Source organism: Somniosus microcephalus, chromosome 1, assembly GCF_052327205.1.
Source record: "Somniosus microcephalus isolate GS21.2 chromosome 1, FLI_Smic_1.0, whole genome shotgun sequence".
Lineage (NCBI taxonomy): Eukaryota > Metazoa > Chordata > Chondrichthyes > Squaliformes > Somniosidae > Somniosus > Somniosus microcephalus.
The window spans coordinates 101,611,892-101,635,087 of record NC_140987.1 but is presented as its reverse complement, the minus strand read 5'-3'; the positions used below and the strand labels follow the sequence as shown (position 1 = coordinate 101,635,087).

The following is a 23,196-nucleotide window of genomic DNA, read 5'->3' as shown; positions in this document are numbered from 1 at the left end:
ACTACTCGCAACATTCACAAAAATGCAACCTTTGAGGTTTAACAAAAAAAATGGATCCACTTAATTTGGATACAACTTTTAGAAAAATATATACAAATGGCAGTGGTTTGTTTAGCACCAAAAAACTGTATAAACTTTTCCTGAAGGCAAGGGAGCAGCTTTCTTTCCATGTGTCATCATTAATATAAGTAAACATGTATAGCTCATTGAGTCTCCCAAAACTGGTGCATTTCACCTCAAAAGGTGGACAAATAAAGCATTTCAAGAAGTGCAGGACAATTTCATTATCAGGAAGCATAAATTACAAGATTCTGCCACTTTAACTGCTTTGGGGTTGGAAAAACCAAACAAAATAAATATTCTTTTCCTCCAGGCCCCAGGTTTGCACAATGCTCTAGAAACATCTTTCCATAATAAATTCTTTAAGAACACCCAACAATGACTGAGTCATCTACAAACATAAAAGCCACACCTGTTCTTTTAAACAGGATGCGTTGCTATTGAAGTACTCCGACAATAACTGAACACCATTAGGCGTCCTTGCAGTCCTACTGTCTGATCTTTCAAGAGTTGATTTTCAGCTTTTCAAAGTATCAATTAGAGACACTTCATTTCATTGTCATCATGTACACATTTTCTACTCCTCCATGAACGTTAAATTGGTAATTAAACATCACTAAAACATTTAATGAATCAAAAAGGAATAATTAAATAAGATGTCTTTGTGCCCAGAGAACTGTATAGTGAAGTAATAGAGGGGAAGAAGCCCCTGCAGAAAATGCTATCCTCCTGGGGGGGGGGGGGGGGGGGGGAAAAACCACCCTGCAAATATTGACCCACTCTGAAATGTCCTAACTTCTGAAAGTGTCAACTAACCAAAGGAAAACAGTAGATTATGAAAACCAAGCTCAAAATGCATCTACATGTAGAGCTCATTTAGGAGCGTAAACATCATCTTTATTGAGATCAATGGTGGTGATAAACTGCCACTGGGTCTACAGAAAGAATCAGCCTGAAACTTGGGAAAACTGGAGTCCGTCATGTTCAAATTGGGCAGTATTTTTGAGAAAAGCTTTCTCTCGTGTTTATAGGAGCACAGTGCACTTACTGATACAAAAGAATCCAAGATTGCCCAGGGAGAGGGTGGGAGATGCTCTTTTTAGGCACAGGAAGGGAGTACTCCCATCAAAAATAGCTTCCCCATCCATGTTCAACATTTTTCTGCACTCCCTTCCTGAAGGCAACAGTTCTTTGCAAGTTTCTAGTTTCAAAGGGATCATTGTCCAGTTTAAAGCATAATTTTCAAACTGAAGACCTTAGGGCTGCAAGATCAGACTTCTTCATTCCCCCTTTATTTGTCAACTTACTAGCGCATCATTTTTGTCACTGTTTACTAATAAAAATTGTTTTCTACTGTTTCCTTTGGTTAGCTGATACTTTTCAGAAGTTAGCACATTTCAGAGTGGGCCAATATTTGCAGGGAAGTCCCCCCAGGAGGATATCACTATCTGCAGGGCTTCTTCCTCTCACCAAGATGGAAAAGTTTAAAAAACACTATTTAATAGGAACTAAGTTATTCCTGTAATTTCCTGGTTGTGCTGCATACTACTGATTAGAAAGCAAGATAAAGGAAGAATACTTAATATATACTGACACCATGATAAAAACTGCATTAAAAAAATTGACAACCAAATAATGAGAACCTATGTTTAAGTATTCTACGGTTACATCTCGAATTCTTACATGACCTGTGGAATTCTCTACCACAGAAGGCAGTAAAGGCCAATTCATTAAATATATTCAAGAAGGAGTTGGATATATTTCTTAAGGTTAAAGGGATCAAGGGGTATGGGGAGAAAGCAGGTACCGGGTACTGAACTTGGATGATCAGCCATAATCGCATTCAATGGCGGAGCAGGCTCGAGGGGCCGAATGGCCTACTCCTGCTCCTATCTTCTATATTTCTATGTTTCTATTACATCTCAAACTTGGTTTTGCCCAGTGTCCAACAACAGTTATTGCATGTTTAGACTAAAAAGAGTCAGACAGATGAGCTGTAATAGGGAAAAAGCAGCACTGCTTTAAAACAATGGATTTGGACATGTTCACTAACTGCACAATGGCAGTTTAAAAATAGATTCTCTTGCCTACCTCTATTTTTAAGCCAGTTAAAACCTGGTTTTGCCTGCTAGATTCAAGGACGTGCAACAACGGTTATAAATTCCTTTTAATTTTAACCTTTGCTACACTTGTTCCTCTACTACACAAAGCTGAAGACAGCAAATCAATCTATAAGTGATAATGTATGTCACAAGGTTTTGACTATAACCTTCCAGTACTGCAATACTTGGACGTAACTACCAGAAGGCCTTCTTCCAATTTTAATGGAAAATTCCCTTCTAGTTCAATGACAGCCTTTTTGTTCTTATTCCAGAGGGGGTTCTGGAAACTGCCCCTCTTTTTTTTAATTTTTTTTATTAAGCTCAACGTTTATGTGGAATAACTTTCACTGTGGTGATATGCTTCTGTTCTCTATCTGACAGAGATAATCAATGCCAATTTTTTTTTTTTTTTTTACATGTGCCAAAATTGCATTTTGCTATGATGAGGCAGTTTCATTAATAATGTTACAACATAACCAGACATAAAAATGTAAACAGAAAGGTATTGTGACTCTATCCATTGCATGAACAGTAGCTCAGATCCAAATCTTTAGAAACAAGAGTTCTCTCACTGTTACGCTTAGAAGCTTAGGGTCTGATTTTGAAGTCATGAGCACCACAACTTACATTTTTTTTTTTTTTTTTTTTTAAAAAGGGGGTAGGTGTGGGAAAGAGGAGAAAGACTTGCATAAGGTTATTACAGTAATAGTAACTGTTATAACTAAATGTGGCCAAACACCGAGTCTCTTCGCCGGGAGCAAGCGGAAGCCAAGCGCAAGGAGCGCTCGTCAATCCAAGCACCCCACCCACCCGCTCCTTCAACCACCGTCTGCCCCACCTGTGACAGAAACTGTAGGTCCTGCATTGGACTCGGTCACCTGAGAACTCATTTTTAATGTGGACGCAAGCCATCCTCAGTTCCGGTGGACTACCCAAGAAGAACTAACTACTACAAAAGCAAAATCCAGCGGATGCTGGAAATCTGAAATAAAAACAGAAATTGCTGGAAACACTCAGCAGGTCAGGCAGCATCTGTGGCGAGAGAAACAGAGTTCACTCGGTTTCAGTTAACTCTGTTTCTCCCTCCACAGATGCTGTCTGACTTGCTGAGTATTTCCAGCACTTTGTTTTTATTTTAGAATGGTAACTACAGGAAACACTCGATTTACCAGCACCTAAATAACCAGAAATCTCTTAACTGGCAAAATTCAGGAGTAGGTTCAGGTAAGTTTTACTTCATATTAGTAGCTGTTCCTGGATCTGTGGCTGTGTAATGGGGTTCCTGCACCTGTTGCTAAGCAACAGGGACGCCTGTATTTGTTGTTGTGTACGGGGCTCTCGTACCTTTTACTACACCTCTCTGTAATCCGGACTTTTTGATAAACCGGCACCACGCCGGTGCCGGATGAAAAAAAAAAGTTTCTTGTACTAGCTTGATTACTGTATTAGGCGGTGTTTCAGGGTCATGGTATGCAAGCCAAAAAATTATCCAGCTCAGAAAGCCTGGCAATCAGTGCTATCACTTGCTGCTCATTTGTGACATTTGTGCTGCTGAGCCAGAGGCCCTTCCCGTAAAAGGATTAATTCTTTGTTAAAAGCAAAACTGCAGCATGCCACCCTGTTTGCCAAAGCCCTTTCAGGGCAGTGCTGCAGTGCTCCCCAGTCCTATCCAGGTACTTGAAGCATGATTTTAGTATCCTGATGGTCTGCTTAATTAACATTTTTATTGCACCAAGTGCTTCATTGTACCTATTCTCGTATCACAAAGTGGGGTCATCAACCATGGTTATTGAGGGTTTCCCTGGACACCAAACAACCATCCAAACACATGTTTCCAGCTGAATAATCCTGATTGTAGACCGGCAAAGTATAAAAAGCATTGTGGCAGTTTCTCAGTTAGCATGCATTTACATGAAGAAGTGTGTGGCTGGCATCACACACCAGCTACACATTGAGTGAATGAAGTCTCTTTCTGCTCATAGTTTCACTGGGTGCTCATATAGAACTTTCCATCGATGGAATCCTGGGAAATCCAACCAACCATTCTCAAAGCTAACTGCATAATCTCGGTTTTGCTGGGTCCATAGAAAACAAAATGAACTGCAATGCCTACTGATGCAGTGGTGCACTGCGGACCAACTCAAGAAGCTCAATTCCCCTGAAGCAACCTGGAAAGATTCTGTGACATAAAAATTCAAAAGTACTTGTAACTTCACAGCCACCAATGCTGTACCATTGATTGAAACAGGCTGCAATTTAGGGGCCAGTAGGTCAGAATTCAGATATTGCCTCAAATAAAAGATGCAACCATTTTCAGTAGTTACCTTGCAGACAGGAAAAAACAGCCTTCGTGTATGCATTCTGACGTGGGTATTTGAATCTAGGAGCGAGTATTAATCTGGCCTCTATTCATTCCACCTCCTGACGCATGGTGCCATCATTTTGAAGAACCCGCCCCCTCCCCGTGACCTCAAAATTGCATCATTTGCAATAAAAGGTCATTGCCCTCTTTCAATTTCGCTGCTCCAAGATCTATAGTAATTATACATGATCAGGATAGCCTCAGCTTGAAGTGTGCCAATATCCCCAGTCACTATGACTTCTTATAATCTTCAACTGCAGTTAATCTTGCTTATGTAAAGGACTGTGCATCTGAAGCATTCAGTAGCTAACCCCTTTTTATGCTCTGAATTATATTAGAACTTTGAGAAAAATAAGCCAGTGTTTTTTTCCCCACCAAAATATATTAAAATGCCCTTCTGTACATTTAGAATTCTCAGAGCATTAAACAGTCACAGGTTACTTCCAATTAGTGCAGCTTACAACTGTTTTTTAGCAATTTTAAAAAATGGTACAAAGACGCCCCCAATGATCTTCAACAAGTTAACCAAAGTCAATATGAACCCCAATTCTTAACCATTGAGTATTTATACCAGAAATCTTTACAACACTCCAGCAGGAATTAGCTCCTTTATATTTGGCCTGTTCACAGATTGTTTGCAATATGATTAAGAGCGCAATTGAATCTTTATGGACTTTGAATAAAGACAATTAAAAATTACACTCATGCTTCACTAGTGTTAGTACAACAGACACTAGTGTTACCTTGGTAATTACTCTGGTAATAGTGTATCAACATTAAATCCACCACCAGTGGAAGATTTGTTACAACCCTAAATGCAGCCAACATTTCTCAGCTCAAAGATTTAGGCCTGTAATTTGCAGTCAGCGGTGAAGCAAAGGTGTTTGCCTCTGGCCCCGAAGTAAGCTGCCCAGAGATCTCGATGGCGAGAAGTTGTGCATTTCCGACATGCAATTGAAATCAACTCAAGTTAATGGGGATTTCCAGCGAAGTGCTGCTGTCTAAGCAGCCAATCAAAATGCAGAATTCTCAGACAGCGAACCAGGAAGTTGGTAAGCTCCTTTGAGTCTAGCTTTTTAAGAACAGAGATTCAGGCTGTCACACAGGGAAAAGGCAAAGCTGAAATAAAGATGAACAAACTTTAAAAATATATATATATTTTTTTTTTTTTAAAGTTTCTTAAAAATGTTAACTTATGGATCAATTTGACACTCCACAAAATTAGAATTAGGTTTTCAGGGCCATAACCTTTATTTAGCGGTCAATACGCTGTTAAATCCCAGCTACACCTATCCAAAAGGGTCTTCCCTTTAATGGGGTATTTAACAGCGGTAATACTGCAGAAGAGCCGAAGTTTGTCAGTTTCCATGATTTGACAGATTACACCGATTGCTGGCTCGGGGGTGGGGACAGCGCAGTCTGTGTTGGAGCAGTGAATGACAGACTGCAACTTCACTATTTCGCGTTAGGCTGCGCATGCGCTAACTCCTGAAGTTGCGGTTAGTTTCAAAGGCGAAAATGATGGCGAACATCAGGACCACAACTACAGTGCACTCAACTCTGTTCAGTCGACTGCACCCTCTGTTGTAAATCACGTTACTGGAACTAGTTACTTCCAACAGGTCTATGGATCTACCATTGGATCCAAGTCGACTTAGAGACCATGACAGACTTCAAGTGTAAAAATGGAGCACAGCTTTGGCATTACTCTCCATGGACCCAGACTGCATCAAGCCACAATGTCAACGTTCTCAGTATAGCCTAATTATGAAGGTGGACCACATTCCTGCAGAGCATTCCCCCCACCACAGTGCATTCCAAATAAATGCACGGCAATTAGCGAGCTCTTTTTTGCCCAGCACCAGTCTATCCATGCAAAGCATGCTGAACTTTATACCTCGCTGCTCGTTAGGGTCAATGTAAGCACTTCAATACTAAGCCCAAGCACTCCTGGAACCAAAATAGGAATGATTGCAGGGTATGTTTGTCATAGCTTCCAACTTCTAGCTATCCTTCATCCAGATGTACACTAACCTAAAAAGTCAGGATTAAGGGCCATCAATGTTTAGACTAAGATAGGCTATTGATATAACTGTTACCAAGAGCTAAAATGTCCTTCAATCAGTCCCCTAGTGACTGGAATGCTCTAGTACTAGCGGTGGTAGTAAAATAATACAATCAATACTGTTAATAACTCCAATCTGTTGGCATGTCTGTTTTGTTAATGTGACCACTGCCTTGAATTTCACTGCATATTCCCAGTATCCCTCTAATAAAGCAACATATTCCCAGTATCCCTCTAATAAAGCAACATATTCCCAGTATCCCTCTAATAAAGCAACATATTCCCAGTATCCCTCTAATAAAGCAACATATTCCCAGTATCCCTCTAATAAAGCAACATATTCCCAGTATCCCTCTAATAAAGCAACATATTCCCAGTATCCCTCTAATAAAGCAACATATTCCCAGTATCCCTCTAATAAAGCAACATATTCCCAGTATCCCTCTAATAAAGCAACATATTCCCAGTATCCCTCTAATAAAGCAACATATTCCCAGTATCCCTCTAATAAAGCAACATATTCCCAGTATCCCTCTAATAAAGCAACATATTCCCAGTATCCCTCTAATAAAGCAACATATTCCCAGTATCCCTCTAATAAAGCAACATATTCCCAGTATCCCTCTAATAAAGCAACATATTCCCAGTATCCCTCTAATAAAGCAACATATTCCCAGTATCCCTCTAATAAAGCAACATATTCCCAGTATCCCTCTAATAAAGCAACATATTCCCAGTATCCCTCTAATAAAGCAACATATTCCCAGTATCCCTCTAATAAAGCAACATATTCCCAGTATCCCTCTAATAAAGCAACATATTCCCAGTATCCCTCTAATAAAGCAACATATTCCCAGTATCCCTCTAATAAAGCAACATATTCCCAGTATCCCTCTAATAAAGCAACATATTCCCAGTATCCCTCTAATAAAGCAACATATTCCCAGTATCCCTCTAATAAAGCAACATATTCCCAGTATCCCTCTAATAAAGCAACATATTCCCAGTATCCCTCTAATAAAGCAACATATTCCCAGTATCCCTCTAATAAAGCAACATATTCCCAGTATCCCTCTAATAAAGCAACATATTCCCAGTATCCCTCTAATAAAGCAACATATTCCCAGTATCCCTCTAATAAAGCAACATATTCCCAGTATCCCTCTAATAAAGCAACATATTCCCAGTATCCCTCTAATAAAGCAACATATTCCCAGTATCCCTCTAATAAAGCAACATATTCCCAGTATCCCTCTAATAAAGCAACATATTCCCAGTATCCCTCTAATAAAGCAACATATTCCCAGTATCCCTCTAATAAAGCAACATATTCCCAGTATCCCTCTAATAAAGCAACATATTCCCAGTATCCCTCTAATAAAGCAACATATTCCCAGTATCCCTCTAATAAAGCAACATATTCCCAGTATCCCTCTAATAAAGCAACATATTCCCAGTATCCCTCTAATAAAGCAACATATTCCCAGTATCCCTCTAATAAAGCAACATATTCCCAGTATCCCTCTAATAAAGCAACATATTCCCAGTATCCCTCTAATAAAGCAACATATTCCCAGTATCCCTCTAATAAAGCAACATATTCCCAGTATCCCTCTAATAAAGCAACATATTCCCAGTATCCCTCTAATAAAGCAACATATTCCCAGTATCCCTCTAATAAAGCAACATATTCCCAGTATCCCTCTAATAAAGCAACATATTCCCAGTATCCCTCTAATAAAGCAACATTTGCCTCCAAATAAAACTTTGTAGCACTCTCATCCAACTATATAGTCTGGTCAACTTCCAAAAAGTATTTGATAAAGTACTACATAGATGGCTATATGAAAATAAATGGAATTATAAAGACAGCTATTACAGTGGAGAAGGTAGCTGGTTGAAATCACGCTAGCAGAGGGTTATGAATGCATTTTTACAAGACTCCACTGGTTCAGTTTATCAATTTCATTAACGATGTGGACTAGAGCTTAAATAGAAACACATTCTTAAATTTATGGAGGATACAAAAATATGTGCAAAGTTAGTACTTCAGACCATATCAATAGGTTGCAGGTTGATTTCAAGTTAAGCAAATTAGCTTGTGTGGCAGATGGCAGTTAACATGGACAAGTGCAGTATAGGAACATGAGTAGGTCATTCAGCCCCTCGAGCCTGTTCCGCCATTCAATGAGATCATGGCTGATCAGTATCCTAACTCCATCTACCTGCGCTGGCTCCATATCTTAAAATACCCGCGGCTAGAAAAAAATCTATTGATTTCAGATTTAAATTTAATAATTCAGCTAGCATCTACTGATTTTTGTGGAGCGAGTTCCCCACTACTATCACACTGTGAAGTGTTTCCTAATTTCTCTGCTGAATGGCCTGGTTCTGATTCTAAGGTTATGTCTCCTTGTCTTAGACTCCCCCCCCACCCACCCACCAGCAGACAACGTTTCTATCTACCCTATCAATTCCTTTCAAAATCCCAAAAACTTCAATTAAGTCACCCCTTAACCGGCTATATTGCAGGGAATGCAAACCTACTTTATGTAATCTCTCCTCATAATTTAGCCCTTGGAGCCCTGGTAATATTCTGATGAATCTGCACTGCACTTCTTCAAAGGCCAATATATCCTTTCTGACAGGACTGGATAGACTAGATGCAGGAAGGATGTTCCCCGATGGCGGGGGAGTCCAGAACCAGGGGTCACAGTCTAAGGAGATGGGGTAGGCCATTTATGACAGAAACGAGGAGGAATTTCTTCACCCAGAGTGGTGAACCTGTGGAATTCTCTACCACAAAAGGCAGTAGAGGCCAATACATTAAATATATTCAAGAAGGAGTTGGATATATTTCTTAAGGCTAAAGGGATCAAGAGGTATGGGGAGAGGGCAGGGACCGGGTACTGAATTTGGATGATCAGCCATGATCGCATTGAATGGCGGAGCAGGCTCGAGGGGCCGAATGGCCTACTCCTGCTCCTATCTTCTATGTTTAATGTCAGTGTCCAGAACTTTACATAGTACTCCAGGTGTGGTGTAACCAGGGCTTTGTATAGTTGAAGCAAAACCTCCTCCCCTTTATATTCTAGCCCTCTAGATAGAAAGGCTAACATTCCATTAGCCTTCTTGATTATTTTTTGTACCTGACCACTACATTTTAGTGATCTGTGTACATGGACCCCAAATCTTTTTGGATCGCCACTGTTCTTGGCTTTACCATTTAAAAAAAACAGATCCATCCTTTTTTGTTCCAAAATGGAATACCTCTCACTTACCTGCGTTGAATGCCATCTACCACAGTTTTGTTCACTCACTTAATCAAAGTCTCTGAAATTTTATGCTCCATCTACACTATGCCACCAATCTTTGTCATCGGCAAACTTAGATATAGGGCTCTCTATTGTCATTAACTCAGTTAGGAAACTACAGGCATGTTTATACCATGAAGTATTGGTGAAAGGTAATGGGATCAAGAAAGGGACCCAAGGCAAGTGCTGACAGCATTCAAGGTGAAGCAGCACAGAAAGTGGCTACAGGGAAAGCGAGGACCATCAAGTTCAAAACGAAGAGCAGTATACTTAATCTATATAAAGCATTGGTAAGTTCACACGTGGGAACATTGGGTCTAGTTTTGGTCCCTGTGCAGGCTCTGAAAAAGATTCAGTAGAGGGTAATCTGGACGACGCAAGATCTTGGATCTTTTATGATGATTGGCTCCAAAAATTAGGGTTATTTATTTGAGAAACATCCTTCGAGGGGCTATTACTGATGTTTTTAAAACGACAAGGGAATATGCAGACCTGTTAGAGAGATTATTTTAACTAGATAGGGATGGTAAGCCCAAAGGTCATGCCTATAAAATCCACAGACAACGAACTAGTTTAAATGCCAGAAAGTAAGTCACCCTCTGCAATAAACTGTCCTAGTATGGAGTCGTTAGTCTTTTTAAAAGGAAACTTGACAAGTCCCTGATAGAAGAGGTTATAGAGCATATGTTGCTGGTTAGTTATTACGGTGTGCTTGGCTGCTCGCCTGGAACTTATTGGTTGCCTTAGGAAATCAGGGAGGAAATTTTCAGAGCATTCCCTGAATTAGCCAGTTTTATTTTTCCCTTTCCCAGGCAGTAGTGCGATTAGCGAACAGATGAACAGCTTAGGTGGTTGTCCAGATGGTCTTTTCTCTCCCTTCTGTCCATATGTTCATATGAAAGTTGACAGTCAAAGGGCACTAACCAATTCATTATCATACTGTCTTTAATTGGACATGGTAGTACACTATTCCTTTTAGAAGACTTTGTACAGGTTCTTAAATGCATGAATAGTCATAATCCATCATCAAAACTATGAGCAGGAACGTAGCATGTCTTTATTAGACTTGAAGAGTGTTCGCAATAGTATATTTTCTCTAGGGAAACTAGTGCAATGCTACCAAAGACAATACTTTTGAAGCAAAATACTGCAGATGCTGGAAATCCAAAATAACAACAGAAAATGCTGGAAAAACTCAGCAGGCCAGGCAACATCCGTGGAGAGAAATTAGAGTCGACGTTTTGGGTCGAAACCCTTTTCAAAACTGGAAAGGAAATGAAATAGATCGAAAGGAGGGCTGGGGAGGGAACAAAAGAAGTGAATAGACATTAAGAGGTATTCAAAATGAGACGAGATGGTGATAGGACTAGTAAAGAGACAAAAAACGGCTTAGATTAGGTGTGAAATGTACTGGCAGAATGAGAGACAGCTGCCATGTTAAAAAAGAGAGAGGAAGTGGGGGGGGGGGGGGGGGGTGGCGGTGGGTGGGAGGGAAAACCCAAAACAAAGGGGTGGGGGAAAAAAAAGTAAAAATGTAATAGGGGCCGAGGTTATGATCTGAAATTGTTGAACTCGATATTGAGTCCGGAAGGCTGCAAAGTGCCTAATTGGAAGATGAGGTGCTGTTCCTCGAGTTTAGGTTGAGCTTCCGTGGAACAATGCAAGAGGCCAAGGACAGTGAGGTCCGAGTGGGAATGGAGTGGTGAATTAAAATGACAGGCGACCGGAAGCTCGGGGTCACCCTTACGGACTGAATGGAGGTGTTCCGCAAAGCGGTCACCCAATCTGCATTTGGTCTCCCCAATGTAGAGGGGACCGCATTGTGAGCAGCAAATACAGTATACTAGATTGCAAGAAGTACAAGTAAATCGCTGTTTCACCTGGAAGGGGTGTTTGGGGCCCTGGACAGTGGGAAGGGGGGGGGGGGGGGGGGGAAGGTATAGGGGCAGGCGTTACATCTCCTGCGCTTTCACAGGAAGGTGCCAGGCAAAGGGGAAGGGGTGCTGGGGGCTATAGGAGTGGACTAGGGTGTCTTGGAGGGAGCGGTCCCTACGGAATGCTGAAAGGGGAGGGGAGGGGGAAGATGCGTTTGGTGGTGGGATCACTTTGGAGGTAGCGGAAATTACAGCATGATTTGAAATGAAGTAACCCAGAACCTCAGTCTCTGATGCAAACATTCATCATTAATTCCCACATGAAAGCGTTGCTTAAGCCTGCCACCCGACTTAGCTCTCAAATACAGAAGGAGAAGTTAACTTTAGTATCAGTGCTGTTTCATCACTGCATTGGAGCTGTAAAAATTCAAGCCTTTTTACAACATCCCTGCAATACAGTGGTGGAGGGCAAGAAAGAGAACAAACTTTGTCTTCAAAAGATGCATTCTTGCAAATATCCTACTCGAGAAATTGTGATAATTGGCAACACTGTCTTTCACAGTAAACCAAGAACAACCTCTTTGAACTGCTGGATGAATGCAGTTCGGTTAGTAAATATCCAGGTATTTTTCATCAATTCAGATACCTGAAATCAGCATCACAAGGAATCTGCTCTAAAAGACTAATAGCAATGTTGCTTTGATCAACAGATGCTTTCAACTACAATCCAGCCAACCATGTGACAACTTGTAGTTGAGGATAGCCGCCTTACTTCCCTGCAATGGCAACTGTAAATTTCTATGCAACTGGTAGCAATGGTTTTCCTTGTATGCGTTTAGAATTAACTACGGTAGCCCAAAATTTGGCAGGAATCATGCCTGGACTTTGCAGGTTTTGCTGCTGTGCTTTGCCAATTTAGAATAGTGAGAAATCACCATCTTCATCAGCAATTACATAGGATATACAGCACAGAAACAGGCCATTCAGCACAACCAGTCCATGCCGGCGTTTATGCTCCACACGAGCCTCCTCCTGCCTTTCCTCATCTAAATCTATCAGCATAAACCTCTATACCCTTTTCCCTCATATGCTTGTCTAGCCTCCCCTTAAATGCATCCAAACTATTCGCTTCAGCCACTCCATGGTAGAGAGTTCCACATTCTCACCACTCTTTGGGTAAAGAAGTTTCTTCTGAATTCCCTATTGGATTTCTTGGTGACTATCTTGCATTGAAGACCCCTAGTTATGCTCTTCCCCACAAGTGGAAACATTCTCTATGTATCCACTCTATCAAAACCTTTCATAATTTTAAAGACCTCAATTAGGTCACCCCTCAGCCTTCTTTTTTCAAGAGAAAAGAGACCCAGCCTGTTCATCCTTTCCTGATATGTATACCCTCGCATTTCTGGCATCATCCTTGTAAATCTTCTCTGCACCCTCTCCAGTGCCTCTACATCCTTTTTATAATATGGCGACCAGAACTGTTCACAGTACTCGAAGTGTGGTCTAACCAAGGTTCGATACAGGTTTAGCATAAACTTCCCTACTTTTGTATGCAATAGAAACGTGGGCTGTCTTCCAGAAATATGGGAGCCCATCTTCTTCAGACACACTGCAAGATCAAAGCCACTTAAAACACAACCTAAATATTAGACTTGCTTTGAAGCAGAATTCAGCCCTTTGTTCAAGTGATCTTTCATTTTTCTCAAAGGGAATTGTACAAGACTTTTGTTTAGTCGACGTTGGAGACTATTGGTGAATGGGTCCTACCACCTAGGTAGTTAGGGTTGCCAACCCTCCCGGATTGTCCGTGAGTCGCTTGGAATCTACGACTGATTTCTTGGGAGCTGCTGCTGGCAATCCAGGAGAAAATGCAGAAGTGGAGTTCACAGTCTGTGCGTGCGGGACGTCTCGCCTGACAGTTTCAAGTTCTGGCGTCAAACTCTTCCTGCTCCCAGTGTTGTGAAGGAGAACGCACAAAAAGCTAAAGAGCGGTCAACTCTGGGGAAACAGCATGGGCGACACAAGTGGGAGTTGCCAAGTTTGGATTAAGTCCAAAACAGGCAAGAGGGGAGATGGATTCACAAAATATGCCAAGCCACATATGAGAGGACTGGTTTAAACATATAAAACAGAATTAATTTCATCTTATATTTCTTAAAAATACAAAAACACATGCATGACCACTGACTGCACTTATTTTATTTTCCATTTAACTTGATCAAACTAGGCACTGTAGTGTATGTACCTTTAAGAGCCCGTGTATTGTAATACCGGTAGTGACCACTCGGGTATATAAGCCTGTATAGCGTCTTGTATCTTTTAGTCCACCTCCAGACTTTGTTCAGTAAACACCTGTTAAACCAACTCCTGCATTCAGTGTCTCTATTAACACACGAATACAACAGTGGCGACGAATTGGAAACGGACTTACCTGCAATTCGGCAGCACCTCAAGGAGATCGATTCCTCAGACGAAGGTCGAAGAAAAAAAACCCAAAAAAAAACTGTGGTTTCACCAGCTAGCCGGGCTGGTGGCAGGTACTGCACTAATCCTTCCTGGGTGGCTCTGCAGCGGGGCCGAGCAGCGAGTCGGAAGGCGGAGGCAAACAGAGACGGAGGGTGGAGCACTCGGGAGACGGCCGGCGCTGCAAAACAGGTCAGCGTTCGGACCAAGCAGAGGGAGGGAAAAGTCCCAGAGAGTCCGGCGGGAACGAGTCTCCAACTATTAAAAATGTGTAAATAAAAACCACGGAGAACAGCATTGTCAGCAGCAGCAGCGGCGGGAGGCGCCATTTTTTCTCGGCAGGGAAGAAAGGGAAGCGCAGGAGGCGCCACTTTTGATTTTCAGGATGCCTAAGACTGGCAATATTACTGCTTTCGACAGTGATAGAGGATTGGACCACATATGTGGAAAGAGTGGAGGTATATTGCACAGCGAATGATGTAGAGGATGATACAAAGGCATCGGTACTTCTAAATCTGATGGGCGCAAGGACATACGGGCTGTTACGAAACGTAATCACTCCAGCCAAACTGATGGACAAGAATTTTAAGGAGATTGTTGATACCCTACAGGAGCACTTAAACCCAATACCGCTGCTGATTGCGGAACGATTCAAATTCTTCAGGAAGAATCAGCACAAGAATGAAAGTAACGCTGATTACCTCACCGAATTAAGAAAGCTGTCAAAGCACTGCCAATTCGGGGCAGGACTGGCAGATTCTCTACGAGACAAATTTGTCTGCGGTCTCCTAAGTGAAGGAACACAGAAAAGGCTACTTTCTGAGAAAGATTCGACACTGGACAAGGCTTTCAGTGTGGCTGTATCATACGAAGCAGCAGCAAGAGGAGCTGCAGAGACACAGCAAAAGCCACAGGACTTCGGCACCCATGAAATGACAGGGGGTTTCGAGAGATGTTATCGCTGCGGCAGATCCACCCATGACCAGAGGGACTGCTGGTTCAAGGACAAAGCATGCAGGCAATGCGGAAAGATGGGACACATTGCACGTGTATGCCGATCTGGAAACAAAAAATCCACTGACAGAAAAAAAATCAATAAGGAAAAGTACAGAAAGGTACAAATGATGACGGACAGTAGCTCCGAAGACCAGAAGAGCGATAGCGACTCCGGAAACACGAGACTAAGCTGTCTCAAATTACATAATGTAATTGCCAAAGAAGATTACCAGACCATTTGGGTTACCCTCACGATAGCAGGGTCCCCAGTTAAAATGGTGCTAGATACAGGATCAGCTCTGACCGTCATAAGTCGACGGGATTACGAGCGGCTATTTCCGCATATACCTTTGAAAGACACATCCATTATCTTGAAGACATATACGGGGCAGAAAGTATACCCCAGAGGGAAAATAAGGGTGCCTGTTGTATACAACGGCAAGGAAATACAGAAGTTGTATTTATACGTTCTGCAAGATGGTGGTCCACCGCTGTTGGGACATGAATGGATCAAGAAGATACGTTTAGACTGGCACTCCATTCAGGCACTGACGGTGACCAGTAAGAAAAAAAGACGACGACGTCATACCTGAACGATTAAAAGACATCTTGGCCAACGCCAAAGAAGTGTTTCAACAGGAACTAGGAACCTTTTATTGAGGCGGTGGCGCCTTTCAAGTGGAAGATGCGGCAATTCCCAAGTTTTTTTTAAGGCAAGGCCGGTGGCATACGCAATTCGTCCAGCAGTCGAGGCAGAGCTGGAGAATTTGGAAAAGGCAGGCGTATTATCCAAGGTAGATTGGAGCGAGTGGGCAACACCCATCGTCCCGGTCATGAAGAAAATGTTGAATAATGATAAATCTGAAGAACAGAGAAAAATTCGCATCTGTGGGGACTTCAAGGTGACTGTAAACCCGGTCCTTCACACGGTACAGTATCCTCTTCCGAGGATAGAAGATATTTTCGCCTCGCTATCCGGAGGGAAACGTTTCACCAAAATTGACTTGGCACAGGCATATCTACAGATGGAGGTTGAGGAGGCCTCTAAAAAGTATCTCACGATAAACACACACAAAGGCCTGTACCAGTACAATCGACTGGTTTTCGGAGTAGCATCAGCTCCAGCTATCTGGCAAAGAGCTATGGAGCTAGTCCTCCAAGGGATTCCGGGGACTCAATGCTACCTAGACGACATCCTTGTAACAGGAGAAAACGACAACGAGCACCTTGCCAATTTGGAGCAGGTGCTCACTAGGCTGAGAGAACGGGGCCTACGAGCAAATCGCCCCAAGTGCGAATTTTTCCAGAAACAAATATCATATTGTGGCCATATAATTAACAAAGAAGGGTTGCATAAGTCACCTGAAAAAATTGAAGCGGTCATAAAAGCCCCAGCACCTGAAAATGTCTCACAATTAAGGTCGTTCCTGGGATTGATAAATTACTATCATAAATTTTTACCGAACTTGTCAACTGTTCTGCACCCTCTTAACGCACTGCTACAAACGGGAGTAATTTGGAAATGGAGCGAAGACTGTAAACGTGCCTTCCATAAATGCAAAGGCTTGATCACGTCCAAGGAAGTGTTGGCTCATTACAACCCATCACTGCCAATCAGACCGGCGTGCGATGCATCCCTTTACGGCGTAGGAGCGGTATTATCACAGATTCCCTGATGGCTCGGAGCGGCCGATAGCTGAGTTCAATGAGCGTGACGCAAAAGCTGAGCGTAACTGTGCCCAGATCGACAGGGAAGCACTCAGCCTGGTATGGGGAGTGAAGAAATTCAACCATTACCTACACGGACAAAAATTTACCTTGTTGACTGACCATCAACCCCTCGTCTCCATATTCAACCCTAAAAAGGGCGTTCCCATTATGACAGCGCAAAGGCTACAGAGGTGGTCCCTTTTCCTAGGGGCACACCAATATGACATAGAATACAAAGGATCAAAACAGCATGGGAATGCTGACGGTTTATCGCGCCTACCGTTGCCAACGGTAGAAGAGGCACCTACAGTGGACCCAGTGGAGATGTTCCACTCAACCATAGTGGAATGTCTACCAGTAACAAATTCTACCATTGAAAAGGAAACGAGAAATGGCCCGACTCTCTCACGAGTCTACGATTTAACGGTGAAGGGATGGCCAGCACATGGCGAACCACTGTTGCCAGCATTCTCGCAAAGAAGAGAACAGCTGTCAGTATGCCGAGGAACCTTGATGTGTGGATCCAGAGTGGTGATTCCACCCAAACTCCAGGATAAAGTGCTAAAGGAGCTTCACGAGGGGCATCTGGGTGGAGTGAAAATGAAGAACCTAGCCAGAGCGTTTGTGTGGTGGCCAGGTATCGATGGAGACATCGAAGAAATAACCAAGAGCTGTCTAGGATGCCAGAAGGTCCAAAACGCCCCACCACAAGCCCCTCTACATCCATGGGAGTGGCCCTGATCTCCATGGCAAAGGGTACACATCGACTTTGCTGGGCCATTTATGGACTCAATGTTCTTAATCGCGGTTGATGCACACTCCAAGTGGCCGGAGGTAATAAAGATGTCCTCCACCACCACGGAAAAAACCATCACAGTATTAAGGACCATATTTGCCAGGAATGGGCTGCCTGAACAGATCTGTTTTGATAATGGACCGCAATTTGTGTCCGAAGAATTCAGGAAGTTCTTAAAAAACAATGGGGTTAAGCACCACACGTCCACCCCATACCATCCCGCCACCAATGGATTGGCTGAAAGGTTTGTCCAGACCTTCATTACCCATGGCCTTTATGGCCTTCTTGAAGACATAAATCTACAGCATAAGGTAGATAACTTCTTGTTTGCATACAGGAATGCAACACATGTGGTTACAAACCAAACTCCCGCCATGATGTTTTTCAATAGAAGACTAAGATGCCAGCTGGATTTGATCAAGCCAAACATCAGAAGGGACGTAGAGAACCGGCAATTTCAAGGCATGAATGAAAGGCCAACTAGAACCTTCCAGATAGGTCAACAAGTTTTGGCCCAGGACTACCGTACCGAGAAATGGCAGCCTGGAACTATTTGCACACTACTAGGACCGCTGATGTATACCGTGGGCATTGGAGAAAGCATAATAAGGCGCCATGCTGACCAGATCATAGAGTCATCCGAAAAGGGACAACCTACACCACAACTCTATACGCCTAATGATGAAGCAGAGATACCCATAGTATCTACCTCCGTTCCGGTGATACTGGAACCAGATGAACCCGACACTGGCATTCAAGCTGAATCGACCTTGCCAAAAGAACCTACTACACCACCAAAAACTACTACACCACCGAGGCGTTATCCGGACTGAGTCAGGAAGCCTCCAGAAAGACTGACTTATAATTGATTAACTGCAGCAAATGTGTAGATTATTGTTCTTGTAAACATGTTAATTAATGATTACTTAAAATGTTATGTACTGGTTGTCTAAAAGGGGAGGAATTGTGGTGTATGTGCCCTTAAGAGCCTCTGTGTACTGTAATGCCGGTAGTGGCCACTCGGGCTATATAAGCCTGTATAGCATCTTGTATCTTTTAGTTCACCTCCAGACTTTGTTCAGTAAACACCTGTTAAACCAACTCCTGCATTCCGTGTCTCCATTAACACACAGATACAACAGGCACCTTTAACAAGTATTTGTTAAGCTTAAACAAGCTTCATTTGAAACAAAATTCAGTTGACGGAACACCTTTGTAACTCAATAACCATACAAATACCAACATGTACAAAAATAAATCAAATTGCATTGAAGCTAAAACTGGACAAATTATGTTTTTATTTATGCTAACTGCCATAAAATCTGGTACATAACTAATATCTTCTAAATTTAGTAAAATGACTTGGACTGATGGAACTTCTACATTTTCCAAAAGCAGCCGCCTAAAAATGCAGGTGTACCTTACAAATCCTGGTTTTGCAATAGATAAGATGTTTACTAAATAAAAAACAGAACAAAGCAGAAGCAGAGCTAAGCAATCCCACAACCAACAGATCGGATCAAAACAGAAAATGCTGGAGACACTTAGCAGACCTTTCATCATCGACCTGAAACGTTAACTCTGTTTCTCTCTTCACAGATGCTGCCTGGCCTGCTGAGTGTCTCCAGCATTTTCTGTTTTTATTTCAGATTTCCAGCATCTGCAGTATTTTCTTTTTGTTTTAGATCAGATCAAAGCTCTGTAGTCCTGCCACATCCAATCAGGAATGGTGGTGGACAATTAAACAACTAACGGGAGGAGGAGGCTCCATGAATATCCCCATCTTCAATGGTGGCGGAGCCCAGCACACGAGTGCAAAAGACAAGGCTGAAGCGTTTGCAACCATTTTTAGCCAAAAGTGCTGAGTGGATGATCCATATCGGCCTCCTCCGGAATCCCCACCATCACAGAAGCCAGTCTTTAGCCAATTCGATTCACTCCACATGATATCAAGAAACGGCTGAGCACACTAGATACAGCAAAGGCTATGGGCCCCGACAACATCCCAGCTGTAGTGCTGAAGAATTGTGCTCCAGAACTAGCTGCACCTCTAGCCAAGCTGTTCAGTACAGCTACAACACTGGCATCTACCTGACAAAGTTGCCCAGGTATGTCGTGTCCACAAAAAGCAGGACAAATCCAATCCAGCCAATTACCGCCCCATCAGCCTACTCTCAAACATCAGCAAAGTGATGGAAGGAGTTGTCAACAGTGCTATCGAGCAGCACCAACTCACCAATAACCTGCTCACCGATGCTCAGCTGGGTTCCGCCAGGACCACTGGGCTCCAGACCACATTACAGCTTTAGTCCAAACTTGGACAAAAGAGCTGAATTCCAGAGGCGAGAGTGAATGCCCTTGACATCAAGGCAGCATTTGACCGAGTGTGTCATCAAGGAGCCCTAGTAAAACTGAAGTCAATGGGAATCAAGGGGAAAACTCTCCACTGGCTGGAGTTTAACCACCTCCCCATGACATTCACCGGCAATACCATCGTCAAATCCCCCACCAACAATGTACTGGGGGGGGGGGGGGCGGCGGGGGTTATCATTGACCAGAAACTTAACTGGACCAGCCACATAAATACTGTAGCTACAAGAGCAGAGGCTAGGTATTCTGCAGCGAGTGATTCACCTCCTGACCACCCAAAGCCTTTCTGTCATCTACAAGGCACAAGTCAGAGTCATACAGCACAGAAAGAGGCCCTTCGGCCCATCGCGTCCACACCGGCCATCAAGCCCTGTCTAATCTAATCCCATTTTCCAGCATTTGGTCCGTAGCCTTGTATGCTATGACATTTCAAGTGCTCATCTAAATGCTTCTTGAATGTTGAGGGTTCCTGCCTCTACCACCCTTTCAGGCAGTGAGTTCCAGGTTCCAACCACCCTCTGGGTGAAAAGGTTTTTCCTCAAATCCCCTCCAAACCTCCTGCCCCTTACCGTGAATCTATGCCCCCTTGTTATTGACCCCTCTAAGGGAAAAAGTTCCTTCCCATCTACGCCCCTCATAATTTTGTACACCTCAATCAGGTCCCCCCGCAGCCTTCTCTGCTCCAAGGAAAACAACCCCAGCCTGTCCAGTCTTTCTTCATAGCCGAAGCGCTCCAGCCCAGGTAACATCCTGGTGAATCTCCTCTGCACCCTCTCCAAAGCAATCACATCCTTCCTATAGTGTGGCGACCAGAACTGCACACAGTATTCCAGCTGTGGCCTAACCAGCGTTTTGTACAGCTCCATCATAACCTCCCTGCTCTTATATTCTATGCCTCGGCTAATGAAGGCAAGTATCCCATATGCCTTTTTAACCACCTTATCCACCTGTTCTGCTGCCTTCAGGGATCTATGTACATGCACACCAAGATCCCTCTGATCCTCTGTCTTTCCTAGGGTCTTACCATTCATTGTGTATTCCCTTGTCTTGTTAGTCCCTCCAAAATGCATCACCTCACACTTTTCAGGGTTAAATTCCATTAGCCACTGTTCTGCCCATCTGACCAACCCATCTATATCGTCTTGCAGACTGAGGCTACCCTCCTCGCTATTTACCACCCCACCAATTTTCGTGTCATCTGCAAACTTACTGATCATACCTTTTACATTCACATCCAAATCATTAATGTAGACCACAAACAGCAAGGGACCCAGCACCAATCCCTGCAGTACCCCACTGGACACAGGCTTCCAGTCACAAAAACAACCTTCGACCATCACCCTCTGCCTTCTGCCACTAAGCCAGTTTTGGATCCAATGTGCCAAGGCACCCTGGATCCCATGGGCTCTCACCTTCTTGACCAGTCTCCTGTGCGGGACTTTATCAAAAGCCTTACTGAAATCCATGTATACCACATCCACTGCACTACCCTCATCCACACACCTAGTCACCCCCTCGAAAAATTCAATCAAATTGGTCAGACATGATCTTCCCTTGACAAAGCCATGTTGACTATCCCTGATTAAATCCTTGCCTCTCCAAGTGGAGACTAATTCTGTCCCTCAGAATTTTTTCCAATAATTTCCCTACCACTGATGTTAGGCTCACTGGCCTGTAATTCTCTGGTTTATCCCTACTACCCTTCTTGAATAATGGTACTACGTTAGCTGTTCTCCAGTCCTCTGGCACATCCCCTGCGGCCAGAGAGGTTTTGAAAATTTGTGCCAGAGCCCCTGCAATCTCCTCCCTTGCCCCACACAGCAGCCTGGGATACATCTCATCCGGGCCTGGGGATTTATCCACTTTTAAGCCTGCTAAAACCACTAGTACCTCCTCCCTCTCGATGCTAATATGTTCAAGTATATCACAGCCCCCCTGCCCGATTTCTAGGTCTACATCGTCCTTCTCCAGTGAACACAGATGCAAAAAATTCATTTAAAACCCCACCTACATCTTCTGGCTCTACACAAGTCAAGAGTGTGATGGAATACTCTCCACTTGCCTGGATGAGTGCAGCTCCAACAATATTCAAGAAGCTCGACACCATCCAGGACAAAGCAGCCCGCTTCATTGGCTCCTCATCCACCACCTTAAACATTCAGTCCCTCCACCACCGGCGTACCATGGCTGCAGTGTGTACCATCTACAAGGTGCACTGCAGCAACTCACCAAGGCTTCAACAACACCTCCCAAACCTGCGACCTCTACCGTCTAGAAGGACAAGGGTAGCAGGCGCATGGGAACACCATCACCTGCAATTTCCCCTCCAAGTCACACACCATTCCGACTTGGAAATATATCGCCGTTCCTTCATCATTGCTGGGTCAAAATCCTGGAACTCCCTACCCAACAGCACTGTGGGAGTACCTGCATCACCAGGGCTGCAGTGGTTCAAGAAGACGGCTCACCACCTTCAAGGGTAATTAGGGATGGGCAATACGCCTACATCCCAGGAATGAATAAAAAGACACATTTTCACGATCTACTTTTACGCAAAATGGGTACCCTTCAACTATTATTTTTTTTCCTGAAAATAATGTCGTGCACAAAGATACTCAAATACAGGGGACCCAACCTTGCCATGGTAAATGTAAAAACATTTGCAAACTGTGGGAAAATGTCATGTAATCAACCTCCAGAACTGCATCCAACCACAGTTGGCAACCTAAGCCATGACACTGCTCCTCTGCACACGTTACTACCTTCAGGTGAGAAAGGCAGAAAATGAACAAAGTAAGTTATTAAAAAGAGAAAATTGTCTGTTGTGATGGAATATTTTGTCGTGGTAGATGACGCTCAAATGTCAGGCTTGACTCAGTGGTAGCACTCATCTCCGAGTCAGAAGGATGCGTGTTTAGGTCCCACTCCAGAGACTTGAGCACATAATCTAGGCTAACACTTACGGTGCAATTTTGAGGGAATACTGCACTGTTGAGGTGCCATCTTCCAGATGAGACTTTAAACGAGGCCCCATCTCCCTGTTCAGGTTTTGCACTGAAATTAGTCAAACAGCTTAATCTA

At 43.2% G+C, this 23,196-nt stretch overlaps 1 protein-coding gene across 1 annotated transcript in view; it reads right to left on the bottom strand.

The window, feature by feature from the left end:
* slc12a2 (solute carrier family 12 member 2) overlaps positions 1–23,196 on the bottom strand; it is a 244,971-nt gene that overhangs the window by 77,907 nt on the left and 143,868 nt on the right.